The 14,826-nt window shown below is 56.8% G+C and overlaps 1 pseudogene; it reads right to left on the minus strand.

Annotated features, from left to right (window-relative positions):
• Window positions 1-3,241: 3,241 nt before the first annotated feature.
• LOC134738310 (sphingomyelin phosphodiesterase 4-like) lies at window positions 3,242-14,526 on the minus strand (annotated as a pseudogene).
• Window positions 14,527-14,826: the final 300 nt, after the last annotated feature.

Consider the following 14,826-nt stretch of genomic DNA (forward strand, 5'->3'; position numbering starts at 1 on the left):
TAATGTATTTTTAGTGGAACAAGTAAAGGTGATGGATGACGGGTCTGTCCTTCCTTGATGATCAGGTCAGGACAGCATGATTTCCTTGGGTAGCGGGCACTGCTGGGGCTGCCCAGTCCCTGATTAATGAAATCCCACACTTGGACAGAACCAGAACAGAGGCAGTGGAGCAGGTTGTCTATGAGGCATTGGCCATCTTCTTAGAGGAGGTCCTCCATGTGACTTCCTCCAGGAATCCAGATCCCTGGGCTGCCTTTTTTTTTTTAAGTTGCAATATTTAATAGAGTGAAAACAGCTCCCATACAAAGGGAGGGGACCCAAAGGGGGTTGCCACTCCCTGCTCAAATGTCTGGGTTTATATCCCGATCATTGTCCCTTCCACTGCACTTTCAGGTGGTATATGATTTGACTATTTCTTTACCTCCTGCTTTAGCTTAATTTGTATTTTAGTGAGCCCTCTACTACCTGATTGGTTGGGTGTGAGCTGAGTTACAAGCCCCATGTTTAAAGGTGGATGCAGTCACCTTCCACAGCTAGGCTTAGGAATTCTTAGTCAGGATCCTTGGGCTCCTCTTGCTGCAGTCTGTCCATGGTCCGATTCCATCTCAGCTATGTGAGGGTGCACTCAGGGTGTTGTTAGAGTGTCTTGTGTGTGCTCGACACACCCCTACTCACTTCTATAGGACAACACAGGACACGTGATTCTTTGGTCACAGTTTTGGGTTCAGGCTGAGCTGCTTTGGACAAGTGGGGCACCCTCCTGGAGAAGCCCCAATCTAGGACACAGGCTGCCCTTCAGAGGGAGGGCTGGCTTGGGGGTGCTGCCAGCTTCCCACCACCAACTGGGCCTCAGCCCTCACAGCATTCCTGCTGAGCACTGTGGGGCACCCAGGGCACAGGGCTGTCAAGGATCCTACTGCAGGCACACCTGTGCTGCTCGCATGAGGACCATGTCCTCACTGTGAAGGATGAAGAGCAAGGCCCTCGGACCTGCATCCTCAAAATACCATGCACTGCACCACTGAGAGGGGGCCTGGCGGCTGGCGGGGCCATGCAGTGAGCGCCTCCCTGTGCTGCCTGCCACTCTGGGCAACAGCCTGCAGCCCTCTGGTGATAAGGGATCACCCCTTTTTTATGTGCACTACCCCATCATTTGTGATTGTTATGATAAATTCATTATTCCTGTGTTCATCAGGAGTTGTCACTGTGTACCCTTCTCCATGAACCTGGGCCCACTGTCCTGTCAGGATGCTGTCAGCCTTGGGGCTGGCACTGTCCAGTCTGGCCCTGGTCAGCCATGACCTTAGCTCTCCTTTTCTGACATACTGTCCCATTCCTTGGCCTGGCTCATCCTCCAGCTTCCTGGCAAAGTTCCTGCTCCCTGAAGCAGGAAGAGGCTGACATTAATGCCAAGGAAATGGGGCTGTGGGCCTCGGAGGACTGTGCTGCCGGGTGAGGGTGGCACTGAGCTAGCTGGCCACTCCCAGACAATGGACACAGCTGTGCTGTGGTGGGAGGGGTGGTGCAGGTGTGACCACAGCACTCTGGAGACAGTCTTCTGAGGCCTGTCAGTTGTATTGTGTCAGGGCAGGAGAGGACAGCATCTTGTCCCCAGGAAGTGCAGTCTGGGCAGGAGACCCAGAGTGGTCATGTGTTTGGAAGGCAGCTCCAGCCCAGCTAGGGGACCAGAAAAGCCCTCCCACCTCCAGGGAGGTGTGCGCAGCTCTGCCAGGGCAGTGCCAGGTCCTGGGATGAACAAGACTCCTTGGCAGCCCAGAAAGGTCCCTGAAGGCAACAGGGACTGGGAAGAAATGCCTGATAGCCAGTGAGGACAAGGCACACGACTTGGAAAGAAACAGCTTTATTTTCAGTCTTCAACAGGTAGGACAGTACTTAACTTCATCATGTGCTTTTGTGTGAATATCAAATAGCAAAATACTAGAACACAAACAGCTTATCAGATTGGAAATCAAGTACTTTTTCTATCTTGAGTGTCATCTATCTTGGAATTTAGCTGGGTTGAAAAGTAGTGGAATTGGCTGGGGGTGGTGGCTCACACCTGTAATCCCAGCACTTTGGGAGGCAGAGGCAGGTGGATCACAAGGTCAGGAGATGGAGACTATCCTGGGTAACACAGTGAAACCCCGTCTCTACTGAAAATACAAAAAAAATGAGCCGGGCGTGATGGCGGGCGCCTATAGTCCCAGCTACTTGGGAGGCTGCGGCAGGAGAATGGCTTGAACCCGGGAGGCAGAGCTTGCAGAGAGCCGAGATTGTACCACTGCACTCCAGCTTGGGCAACAGAGTGAGACTCCATCTGAAAAAAAAAAAAAGTGGAATTATCAGGAAATGGTGTAGTGAGTCAGTCTCCAGCTGCAGGTAGGTATGCCTGGCACTGACCAGCTGCGGGCATAGATCCAGGTGGCTCAAAGCACTGAGCGGGGCAGGTGCCAGTTCTGCAGTGCCTGTAGCCTCTTCTGCCACTTGGCAAAGTTGTTCTTCATGGTCTCTGCTTCAGTGCAGGCAGAGTGGCACGTGCTGCCACAGGAGTGGGGCTCATAAGCAGGCTGGGGGCGGGTAGAGGGACTGTCCCCTTAAGAATCCCCAGGAGTGGAGTGTGCATCAGGACCCAGTGAGGCCACAGCCGCCTCTGCTTCTGCACTGCTACCCCTCCTTCCCCACTCCCTCTCTGGGGCCCAGGCTGCAGGGCTGCCCCTATCCGCATGCCAGTGGGACTCACCATTTCTTGGAGAGGCTCTTGGTGGAGAACTTGGGGAACTGCATGGTTTCCTGGTCCCTGGGTGAAGGAAGAGTCAGCAGTGAGCCCCAAACAGGCCCCAGGGATGGGGCGGGAGTGACCAGGCACTCACCTGGGAGAGCTAGACCCAGCCTCCTCTGGGGCTGCCTGAGGCCTCTGGCCCTTTTCCAGGAGGGACTTGAGGTACTGCAGCTGAAAGACAAGGACATCAGCATGGTGGGGCCCACAGCAGTGCCAGGCTGCCCAGGGCCACCCGCACCACCCAGGGCCTCACTTCTTGGGCCTGCAGGAGGTTGACATTCCACAACTGGCAGATGAACACGCTGCCAAAGTGTGGTGGGCTTTCACAGGTGCGGGGGCAGGGTCATTGGGGGGTGTGCTCTCATCACCTCCCAAGCACAAGGGTGGGGCTGTGTGGCAAATCCCCCCAGCCTGCTGTGAAGACAGCAGCCAACACAGTCAGGGCTGCTGCAGCTTCCCCATTCAGTCAGCGGCCTCACAGCTGAGGCATAAGAGGACATAGCCCAGGGCAAGCAGCAGTGCCAGGGAGGGACCAACTCAGAACAGAGAGGCCTCAAAGAAGGCCAGCAGCAGCCAAAGCAGAATCTGGTAGCTACCCAGGAAGCACAGGCTGAGACTGGGGCCATGGGCGTGGCCGGCTGTCTGCCTCTGCCCATGGGGCTTAGCAGGTGCCTGCTGGCCAGCACAGGCTCATGACATGGTAAAGAGACGGAAACTGCCCAGGAAGTCATCCCAGGAACACACAGCTGCCTGCCATCTGTCCTGCAAAGTGATGCACAGTGGCAGGGGGGTATGGGGTGGTGTAACCGCAGGCCTCAGGACAGCAGTGCCCCACCCCCACAGGCCACCCCAGGACTGCACCCTGCACAGGGGCATCCAGAGCCCTCTCTGAAGAGGCCAGGCTGGCCCTCCTGCCCACTCTGCGGTGGGTGGCAGACGACCACCAGAAGAGCACACAGACCAAGCTGGCAATTTGTAGCTCTAAATGGGCTGCAGCTCTGGGTCCCCCTGGTACTCAATGTCAAACCTTCACAGCCCATTGATGGTCTATAAACCCAGGCCACAGGGACAGGTCAGAAAACAACGGCCCACACACAACTCTGAGGAGTGGAGCTGCATCTGTTCATGGGGGAGGAGGGAGCTGGGGACAGGTCAGGGCCCAGCCCATGCACCTCTCACCTGGTACAGACCTCCAGGGGCATGAGGATGAGTCCATCCTTACCCATGATGCAGTTGAGGAGCTGCTGCTTTCCATTCTTATCCTGGGTGGTGCCCAAGGCGAGTGTGAACTGCTTGAGCTGTGTTTCACTGGGTTGCCAGAGAGAAGTGCCTCTTCTCTCAGTATGAAAGTGAAGGGTGGGGACTGGTCTTCACCCCACCGGCCTCTTAGAAGTGGCAACAAGGAGACACAGACATGACGCTCAGGGTGTGGGCCTGCCTCCCACAATACTGGCTTCATCTGAGTGGGGCCTGGGACTGGTACTTGGCTGACCACAGGCTGAGGGGGAGTGGATCCTTTGAGGAAAGGGACCCTGATGGCAGTGAGGAAGGCCCCATAGTTCATACAGGGAGTATCTGGAGCGAATACTCCAGGACCTCCTTCAGGTACTTGTCTGTCTTCCAGACACTGTCCTGCCGCATCTTGTCCGTATCGTTGGCTGGGTAGGAGCCATTGGTGTTCGTGGGGCCAAAGCCCAGCCACGACAGGAAGGAGCAGCCGGGGGGCTCTCTACGCACTGGTCCGAGATGGACTTGGCCACGTGCTTGGCCTGCGTGATGAGCTGAGCAAGGTGCGGGACCTGTGAGGGAGGCATGGGCAGGTCACTGGCAGGACGGGCCTGTGCTGCCACCCAGGCAGGCCAGCCAGGGGCCCCAAGAGCAATGCACACAGCCAGACGGTTGAGCACCAGAAGGAGCAGCGTCTGCCGGAGTGCTTTTAAAGAGTAAAGGATGATCTTGTAAATGTGAAATTTCCCAACTAACACTGCCTTTGTTATCAGAAAAAAAATCAGACTTTACTGAAACGGGAAGATGTGGCCTAAACGCTACGCCAGCCTCCCTCCTTCCTGCTGGAACACAGCACTCCCCAGGCTCTGCTCAGCCCCACGGCTCCGGGGACCCTGAGGATGGGTGCCGGTGACCCACTCACCAGGATGCGGGCCTCTGCCCCCGAACATTCGAGTGTGTTTACAGTCCTGGTCCTCCAGGCTGTAGACGTGGCTCTTCACCTTGAAGGATGCATCAGTGACTGCTGGCGGCCACTGTGACAGGAAGCTGGTGGTGAATGTGGGGACCTTGAAGAGCCAGTGCTTGTTGCGGGGGCGGTGACAAGCTCTGGCTGCAGGAACAGCTGCTCACTTGGAAGTCAGGAGATGTACCTGGTGCCCACTTCCAGGGGTAGAGTATCCGGCTACTGCCTGTGAAATTCTGGGGTGCTTCTGAGGTGTCTGGGGAGCCATGACCGAAGGGTGTCCTCCTAAGGCCCTGTCTGGCCGCATCTCCCGTGCAATAGGTGGTTGACATGGGGAGGGTGGGCAGGGCAGCTGGTGGTTCACAAAGAGCCCCCCAGCAGTGTTTGCAGGAGGCAAACACCAGGAGGAGTGACAGAAGCCAACGCCCAACCCAGCCAGGACAAACAGCAGAGACCAGGCTTGCCTCCTGAGACAGCCACCAGGAATCACCAGGGAGAAACGGGGCTGCAGTACTGCAGCCCCCCTCTGTGGGCACATCTGCAGACCCTCACTCAGTGCCTGGTGGCTGCAGGGCAGGCGGGGTCCAGCCGGTCTCACACTTCACCTTGCAGATGTGTCCCAGGAGTCTCCACAGCACCCTTTGCCAGGGCCCACTTTGAGCACATGAGCCTCTGTTGCAGAGCTGCCACCCACCAGCAAAGGCCCTGGCCCCGGTCTGGCTGGGTCAGGATCTGCCAGGCTTGCCCAGGCTGAGGACTTACCTTTTTGGATCATCTTGGCCAGGTTGGGCTGGGCAAAGACTTTGGCCACTCAGAACATGATGAGTGCATGCTTGGGGCTGACCAAGTCTGTGGGGAGCTCATGGTTCAGGAACCCCACAAAGAGCTTGGTGTACATCAGGTTCTTCTGAACAAAGGGCACCCTGGGGAATGAGGTGGCAGGTCGGGGCCAGTCCTCCCCCTGGGGGAGGGACTGCACTAGTCCATGCCTCTAAGACCCCTGCTTGTCCCTGGGCTTCCAAACTCTCCCTGGCCGAGGCGATAGGGTGTCAGATGATAGCTCGTGGGGCCGTGGGTGGGCAGAAAGGGCAGGTCAGAGGCAGGTGAGACCCAGGCCCTCTGAGGACACTGCATCCTTAGCAAGGCTGAGGTCCCTTTCCAAGAGGACTGAGGCCACCATTGGCAGAGGCCAGCTCAGAGCCAGAGGGGGGTGAGGGAGGATCCCCCAGAGGATTCAAAGGGAAAGGGCACAAGGGAAGAGGTCGATGGCCGGGCCAGGTGCCACGGAAGTCTGGGGGTCTGCCATAAGGATCACACAGGAGATGAGGTGAAAGTGGCCACTGCTTTGCTCTGTGCTGCTGGGGGTCATTGAACATTTGTCTGGGCCAGAAGGTGGAGGGGACAGGGCAGGATGGGACACCCACTGCTTCCATGAGAAACCAATTCTAGGGCCTGGGAAAGTTGAGTCTAGGAAGGGCTGGTCTGCTCCACAAAGTAGGGCCTGGGAGAGGGGCCCAGGAGGCCAGGGGTCAGGGCCAGGCTGACCCCAGCACAGGCCGCTGGCTTGGCCTCCACCCACTGCAGCAACGTCCATCCTGGGGAGCCAGTGGCATGGCTGTCAGGAGAGGAGCTGAGGCTCACCGTTTCTTCAACACACACCAGGAATGGGAGTCACTGCCTGGAGCCTGCTTGTCAGGTGCATACCACCATGGCTGCAGGTAGCTCAGCCACATTTCTAGGACCTGTGGGAGGGGGTGTGAGCTGAGAGCCCAGTGGCTGGGGGCCAACTCCTCCATTGGCCTGGAGCCCAGGTCCCAGGCAGCAGCTGGGTGGGACTGACTCTTCCCACTTCCCCCAGAGGGCACAGGAGACTCACACAGCCCTGTGAGGTTTGGCTCTTGCTGGCCCTTCAGAAGCCAGGGCCATGGGTGCGCTTTTCCCAGCCCAGGGGGTCCAGTGCTCCCTGGCTGGGTAAGGGTAGGAACCTGCTTGGCAGCAGACAGGTGGGACAGGGCAGGGCTTTCCTGTACCTGAGGGCTGGCTTTGGAAACTGAAACACAACCATGTAGCCCTCCAAGAGCCCCCTCCTCTTCAAGGCCTCGTGACAACACTTGTTCTCCTCATCCACCCCAGGGGAGCTTCCTCGTTAGGGTACACAGTGGACACAGGCACACGTGTGACAGGGCTGATACAGCTCTGAACAATGCGTCCAGGGGTCAGTGGCCAAAGCAACGCTGCAAGAAGGAGTTTCTGCCGGATGAACCTCAGGATGGTGGCCCTGCAGAGAATAGGGAGGGTCACCTGCTGCTTGCCTGGTAAGGAGGCCTTGCTCATAGATGAGCCCAGGGCTCAGCAACAAGGGTTGGATCTGCTGGGGGAGAGCACCATGCACCTCTGAGAGGTAAGAGATGACCTTAGCACCATTCCTCAGAGGAAGAAACCAAGGTTCAGAGAGGTCAGGGAACATCCCAGAAACACAGCACAGGTGGCCAAGCCAGTGCAACTTATGCACACACCACCTCAGTCCCACACAAATAGCCCACTCTGCTGGCCCTGGTGGGTGGGAGTCGGGGCCACCCCAGCCCTTCTCCAGACAGGGATGGGGAGGAACAAGAGATGGCAGCACGGTAGGGCCTCTCTGGCCAGTCTGGAGAGAGGCTCTGGGAGCCAGAGATCAGCTGGCAGCCCTGCCGGGCCATCTGGACAGGGTGAAAAAGCAGCTGCCTAGCCCTCCAGAGGCCTCACATCCTATGTGAGCAGGAAGGGACTCCCCTCACCCTGCCCCCACCATGCCCTGGGGTGAGGTCGCTATGGGTGACGCCTGAAGAGGGGTAAGAGGAGGAGACGGCAGCTGCAAGAAGCCGCAAGGGCCACCCGCTATTTCAACTCCTCCAGGCGGCTGGTGGAGTGGGAGTGGGAGGAGAGGGAGGCCTGCTCTGACTTCAGGCATTTGGCAGAGACATGCAGATGCTTCAGCAGCAGGTGCACCACCAGCACATGCTCCTCAGCGGGCCCGAACCACTGCTAGGTGGAGGAAGAGAGGGTCAGGGATGGGAAGGACTGCGGTGCCCACGGCACTCAGCCTCCAGGTCTGACCACATCCTGCCCTGGGCCGTTTGCTCAGCTTCCCCACAGGAGGCATGAGATGAGCCAGGCCGGCAGTGGGGCCACCATGCCCTGGGACACCACTGTGCCTGGCACCCAGCAGATGTACCTTGGACTGCTTGGTCTAAACTGCAACCAGCTCGTGGTAGGGAAGCACTTGGCCTAACACCCACAGAGCCCACCCTGGGGACGGCTCGCTAAGCAGACACATCTGCAGGGGGTCTCCCAGCACTGACCCCTCCCCCTCCCCACTGCTGTGTACCTGCAGTGGGTGGCACAGGATAGACCTCACCAGGCTGTGCCCTTGGGCACTGCTTGACCCTCAGGGCAGGAGAAGGCCAGTGTCACCCCCAAGCTCTAGACCCAGGGTCTCCCACCTACCTCCCAAGTGTGTGCAGAAAGCACACGGAACCCAGGCGCGGTGCCTCAGACCTGGAATTCCAGCACTTCGGGAGGCCAAGACAGGAAGATCGCTAATGCCGGGAGTTTGAGATTAGCCTGGGCAACACAGGGAGACCCTGTCTCCACGAAAGATTTTTAAAAGTTAGCTGGGTGTGGTGGTGCACACCTATAGTCTTAGTGACTCAGGAGGCAGGGGTGGGAGGATCACTTGAGCCCAGGAGTTCGAGGGTGCAGTAAGCTAGGATCATGCCACTGCACTCCAGCCTGGGTGACATAGTAAGACCCTGTTGAAAAAATAAAATCCCATGGCTTCACTTTCCTCCCCAATTCCTTCCACCTGCTCCTCATCCCAGACATAGCCCGACTAGGGCTCAGCCCAGGGGAAGCTCCAGGCATAACTTCCTCTGTTGGCCATGGACCTGTGGTCAGGAAAGCCCCAAGACAAGAGCACTGTCAAGTGTGTAAGCCAAACTTGTGATTTGCAACACACAAGCAAGATCCTGGAGACCTAGCCGGAGAGGAAAGCCTTTTTGCTGGCTGTGGGCTTCCTCTGGTTGCTCAGCATTGGGAGGGCAGGTGGGAGCATCCACTGGATGAGGGCAGGGGAATGGGGGCACTGAGGGTGGGATGTGAGTCTGAGTGGACATGCTCGCCTCTCCACGCTTGCCCCCCAGCCCTTTGGGCCTCAACACATCTGTGCCGCTGAGGCTGGTGCAGGGCATGGCCTCCAGGTATATCCTGGGATGCTGCAGATCTTGCAGGAGTCACTGCCCACATCACAATCCACTCAAGTCTCTGTCAGAAAAATGTCCCACAGGTCCAGGTGACACCCCGCAGATAGTGGCTGAGTCTGAGGATCGAGCTATGGGGTGAGGGGTATTTTCTTCTTTCTTGAGACAAGGTCTCACTCTGTCACCCAGGCTGGAATGCAGTGGCGTGATCTCGGCTCACCGTAGCCTCTGCCTCCTGGGCTCAAGGGATTCTTCCACTTCAGCCTTCTGAGTACCTGGGACCACAGGTACATACCACCACACCTGGTTAATTTTTGTATTTTTTTTTTTTTTTTTTGTAGACACAGGGGTCTTGCCATGTTGCCCAGGCTGGTCTCAAACTCCTGAGCTCAAGCAATCTGCTTGCCTCACCCTCCCAGAATGCTGGGATTACAGGCATGGGCCACCATGCCCTGCTATTTACTTCTATTTATCTATACTGTTAGGTCTTTGGGCAATAAATTTGCGCTGTTTTGGAAGGATGGACTAGGCATGGTGGCTCATGCCTGTAATCCCAGCACTTTTGGGAGGCTGAGGCAGGCAGATCACTTGAGGTTAGGAGTTTGAGACCAGCCTGGCCAACATGGTGAAACCCTATCTCTACTAAAAATACACAAATTAGCCGGGCGTGGTGGCATGCACCTGTAATCCCAGCTGCTAAGGAGGCTGAGGCAGGAGAATCACTTGAACCCAGGAGTTGGAAGCTGCAGTAAGCCGAGATCATGTCACTGCACTCCAGCCTGGGCAACAGAGGGTGACTCCATCTCAAAAAAGAAAGGAAAATAAAAAGAAGAAAGGAGAGAAGTATGAGATGGAATACTTGTACCTATACTGCCTGACTAGAAGAGCACCAGCAGGGTGGGTCCAGCGTCCTTCTCCAGTCTCAGTCCTGGCCATCCTTCCAATCCTGACCTGGGATCCTGAGTCATGACATCCTCCTTACAGTCGGGAGCAGATGACCTCCACATGGGAACTGGAAACCCGCCTTCCCCGACTGGTGCACTCACCCCATCTCACCTGGTCCTTCAGAAGAGTATGGAGGGCTCACTGCCCCTGCCCCCAGCAGTCACATGGAACCCTCTCACGCTATTTTTCCACAGGTTTGCTGAGCCAAACTTCTCCCCAAGCTTTGCACCCCTCCTGGGCCACATTCCCACATGGAGTCCCTGGTTACAGTTGCACCTGTTTGCTTCTTAAGGATGTGTCCGCAAAGCCCCACGTTTCCTACTTGGCCCAGCCTTATAGTACCTCAGCTCACTCCGCATGGGCCTCACTAGTCACCCCTCCCACCACAGGGTTTGCCAGATGCTTCCTGGACACTGCCTTCCCCACCTGGCCCAAGCCCCCTGGTCCCTCGTCTGCGTGGCTCCTGCAGAATAGGGTGTCCCCATGTGCTGCAGCTGCCATCCCAGCCCACCAGCACTCGGGGCCCAACATGTTCTCTAATCTTGTGCTCAAATTCCCATTCATGTGTGCTCCTTACTGGGTGAACAGGACATACCCCTGGCTGCGAGCACCACTTGTCTCTCCCTGCTCTCACGGATCTGTTAACTCTGCCATCCCTGAAGTCCCCTACGGTCTGAACTTTGCTTCACTAACCCCAAATCCATCCACACACTTGTCATTCCTGCCTAGACAGCCACAACCTCTATGAGGTCACCACTTAAACTCATCCATTTCTGAAGGTGTGTATGAGTGGCCAGAGCTCCCCAGGTGAAGGCTGGGCCCTGGCTGGGCCGTCAAGGACTGACAGCCTCTGTGGGCTATAGGGTCAAGCCCCAGATTCTTCCCATCCCCCTGCCTCACACATAGGCTCTGTGTCACAGCACCTCCAGACAGACACTTCTGAAGAAGGCAGAAACCACACCACCCGGAAGTCCCAGGCCTCTGTATCTTCCCAAGTGCCAAACCTTGCAGAGTTGGGGTGAATCTGGCCACTGCAGAGGCCTGACGACTCCAGCTCTTCAAACCTGGGCCAAGCACGGGGCCCCCAACACCAGAGAGCTTGTGACACCTCCACTGGCTGGGAGCCTGGCCAGCCAGGGCCATACACCTCATTCTGCCTCATAGTCACACTCCTGCCCACACCAGGCTACTCTGCGAAGCCAGGGGCCAGGCCAAGCTGGACGCTGACCCCCGCCTCTTCCCAATACAGGGGTTTCATTCTGCCTCGATCTAGACTCTCGAGTCACCTGTGGCTGGACCCTTGCTTTGCCAGGCGCGGACATGCACTCCGGGCAAGGGTAAGGGAATAGAGGACCACAGCCAGTACTTCGTAGGCTGTGAAGAACCTGGAGGCTAAGTTGGGCGGGGCTGTGAAGGGTGCTGGAGACAGTAGTGCAGAATCTCCAGCTGAGAGAACCAACAGAGAAGCAGGAAGACACAGAAGAGCAAGGACAAGAGGTTGGGGTGGGGAAGGGGAGAGATGGGACCAGACATGGGAGGGCAAAGTGGAGAGAGAAAGCAATGAGAATGAGGCCGGAAGTGAGGAGAAAAAAACACTACAGTTAGTGACAATCCAAACACAGTCCCAGCAGCCATGGGTCAGTGCAGGACCCCCCCGCCACAGCCAGGCCAGGGCTGTGGCCACACACTCATCAGCCTTGGAGGCCCGGGCAGAGAGACCCTCCAGGTCACCTGGGTGGCCACTCAATGTTGCTGGGGCCTAAAGGCCTCTCCAGTTCATTGGAAGGGCCCAACTCACTGCCCTTCCAGATGGGACCCACTCTCCCCAGTGACTCAGGCCACACTATGTCACACATGCACATCAGAGGTCGTCAAGGGCCTTGGGCCCTCACTGGCACATGCCAGCCACCAAGACCTCAAGATCCTGGGGCTCAGAAAAGAAAACCAGTGGGGCATATTCCAGGAGGTGGACTCCACCCAGAAAAGACTGGATTTCCCTGGGTTGTCTTGAGAAATTTAAGACATGATCAGTTCCTATGTGTCTAAAACCCAATCAATGTTCCCTCCATGAGTGGCTGTCTGAGAAGTAAGGACGAGCACAGGTCTCCTTAGGGCACAAGGCCCTGCCCTCCACTGCTACAGTCTGGAGGTCAGCTGAGGTGTGCACATCAGTTCTGACTCTAGGAGGCATCCTCTCCTACAGCACCAGAAACTTCATCCTCCAGATATGGCAGGCTTCCAAGGGCAGGAGCCCCCAAGGATCTGGCCAGAACCACACACACCCACAGGTAGCAGGAGCCTGAGGCTCAGCTGGCTCCCAGCCAGGACCCTCCAACCTACACGCCCCACAGCACTGTGGCCTGCCAAAGCACCTCTTCAGCCTAGCACAGCCAGAGCCAGCCTGGCACACATCCTGCCCTGACAGCACCATGCCTTCTGTCCAAGCAGTGCATCCACTGGGGTCCATATCAGGAGAGATCAGAACACACCTATTAGACATCAAGACAAGCAGAGCAGGGTGGGAAAGAGCAGGGCGGGGAGGTGTTCTCCACAGCCTTCCTCTGCCATACCTGGGGCTCGGGCAGGAATCAGACATACAGTTCCCCCCGTGTGGTGTGTCCACACTTGCAGAAACACAGCGGCCTGCAGCACCGTGGCCATCCTTCCTGCCCACAGGGCCATCAGAGAGCAAGCACACACCCTGGACTCAACCAGGGAGAGGAGGATGACCCCAGGAGTCTCACTCCGTGCATCTGGAAATAAGGGCTAGCAGGAATGGGCAGGGATTTCTGTATGGCAGGTGCAGCACAGGCCCGGGAAAGGGTCCTTAGGGGACACAGACATTCATAGTTGCCTTTCTCTGACTGCCACCCACCTAGTTTTCAAGAGTAAGCGAATATGGGGAAGAAAGGAAAGGCACCTCCTACCCTCTACAGGGACAGCCACCTGTTCTTCCCTCTGGCCCGTGAGGACACAATCTTCACAGGTGACAGCCCAGAAGAGCCTTTCTGGCTAGCCTTTGAAAGATGTGTTTCCACTCGCTCAGAAGACAGAAGAAGCAACAGGAACACAATACAATGTAGCAGTCCCCGCCCCTGCCAGGCCAGAACCACATGCAGGTGCACTGAGTGTCCCGGAGCCCCGCTGGAGGAATGGGCCCTGGGAACAACCAGGCCCCCAGGCACTGGCCAGGCACATGCAGCTAGTCTGCTCTGGAAGCAGAAAGGGCACTGCAGGCTCTTTGTGACTCAGGAGGCCGAAGATGGGGCCCTCAGCTTTTCCCCATTCTCCCATGTGATGCTGAAGGTGATGATTTGGGGGACCCTGTGCTCTGAGACAGCCTCCACACTGCAAGGCCTGGCTCCGTAGAACTGGCTGCAGAGACCGTGGCAGAAGCAGACCCACAGCTCTTCCCCAGAATCAGAGGAAAAGTGACAGGATGCTCTTCTGAAGTTCAATTCCATCACCCACAGAGCCTTTATTCTGGAGGAAGCCCTCAAGAATTTTGTTAGTGACAAAGCCAAAGTCCCCAAAGCACAATGATGCACAGACACTGTGGGCACCAGACTGCGTGGCTGATGCTGCTTCAGCCAGAGTCCTGGATGTGCGTGAGTCAAGCTGCTCCATGGAGGGTGACCGACTGGGGATCTACCACATTCTCACTCTGACCAGTCCAGAGGGATGTTAGCCCCATGGACAGAAACAATAGGAGTGACCCAGGGCCTCCACCACCTCCATGCATCTGTGAGTCGCATGCTTCCCAGAGAGGGAACAGGGAGAGGTGAGGCAGAGGGAGAAAAAGCAGGCCAGGCCACATGCAGGAGGGCACCAGGCCCCATCCACCATGAGAAAGGCTGCTTGTTCATGCTCTGGAGGAGGTGGGGGAATAGGGGAGACGGGCAAAGGAGGCTCCAGGTCACCATGGTGGGCAGGCGTCTGCCCCAGGCAACCACTTCATGGGAAAACACAAAGTTGCTGCTGATGGTCAAGGAGACAGACGAGAATGGGCTCCCAGAGATGTCACGGCTCCCCCACACCCAGAGCAAGAGCACCACAGCCTCATGTGTTCCCCTGCCAGGGAGGGGGCTCCAGAGAGACCAGGCCTCAAGTGTCTACACATCAGGGTGCAACGCCCCCTGCCCTCCACCGGGAACTAGAGAACTATGCCCACCTCTTGTTTGGCTTCTGAGTGAGGGGTGGGTGGTGAGTCTCTATTCCCACCATCCAGCCTGTGCAATCTCACTCAGGATAAGAAGCAGCAGGCTGAGCAGGGTCAGAAGCAGGAGGTGGGAACAAAAACTGTGGAAACATACCTTGGCATGAGGGGACTGCATTTTTTGGCACATCTCCAAGGAATACTGGTGAAGCCACATTTCAACAAAAGCCTGCAAAAAGGCATTAGCTAGTCAAATTATTCTCAACAATGGTGCCACGACCGTTCAGTGGGGAAAGGACAGTGCCCCCAACAAGAGAACTGGGAGCACAGAATAGCCACGTGCAGAACAGTAAAGCTGGGTCCTTCCTTCACACCATCGCCAAAAACTGAAAGTCAGTAAGCAGCCCAAGGACAAGAACTAAAACCATAAACTCTCAGAAGAAAACACGGGAGAAAGCTTCATAACACTGGATTTGGTGGTGATTAATTAAATATGACACCCAAAGCACAGGCAACA

Source organism: Pongo pygmaeus, chromosome 16 (assembly GCF_028885625.2).
Source record: "Pongo pygmaeus isolate AG05252 chromosome 16, NHGRI_mPonPyg2-v2.0_pri, whole genome shotgun sequence".
Taxonomy (NCBI): Eukaryota; Metazoa; Chordata; class Mammalia; order Primates; family Hominidae; genus Pongo; species Pongo pygmaeus.